The following is a 451-nucleotide window of genomic DNA, read 5'->3' on the forward strand; positions in this document are numbered from 1 at the left end:
TCCACGCCTCCCCGTCTTGCTCCACGGGAAACCCAAAGCTCTTCCCGTAATCTGCTAGACCCGACATGACCTACAAACACTGCCCCCCAACACACACACACACGCATTCAGACACATTCCTGAGACCCCAGCTCCTACTGCTGTCATCCTTACTTTGCCCTGACCTCAGAGCTTCTGCAGTCGCTGTTCCCTCTGCCTGGATGGCTCTGCCCCATCCATCGTCAAGGCTGAAAGTCACGCTTCCTCTCCCTTCCTTAGAATTTTTTCTTTAATAGTGAAAACTTTTCTATTTAGAATTAGTCAGCTGGACTCAGTTTAGATGACCCCAATTTGGTTGGCAACATCCAAAGCGTCATAGTCAGGAGCCAGTCGAACATATGCCTCTTCTCTCCATCAGGCCTGATCGGGGCGTTGACCTTAGCCACGTCAATGTCATAGAGCTTCTTCACAG

General features: G+C 50.6%; 1 pseudogene; it reads right to left on the reverse strand.

Annotated features, from left to right (window-relative positions):
• Window positions 1-315: 315 nt before the first annotated feature.
• LOC114906420 overlaps window positions 316-451 on the reverse strand; it is a 5521-nt pseudogene continuing 5385 nt past the window's right edge.

Source organism: Monodon monoceros, unplaced genomic scaffold, assembly GCF_005190385.1.
Source record: "Monodon monoceros isolate NGI ecotype Baffin Bay Population unplaced genomic scaffold, NGI_Narwhal_1 Super_Scaffold_22, whole genome shotgun sequence".
Lineage (NCBI taxonomy): Eukaryota > Metazoa > Chordata > Mammalia > Artiodactyla > Monodontidae > Monodon > Monodon monoceros.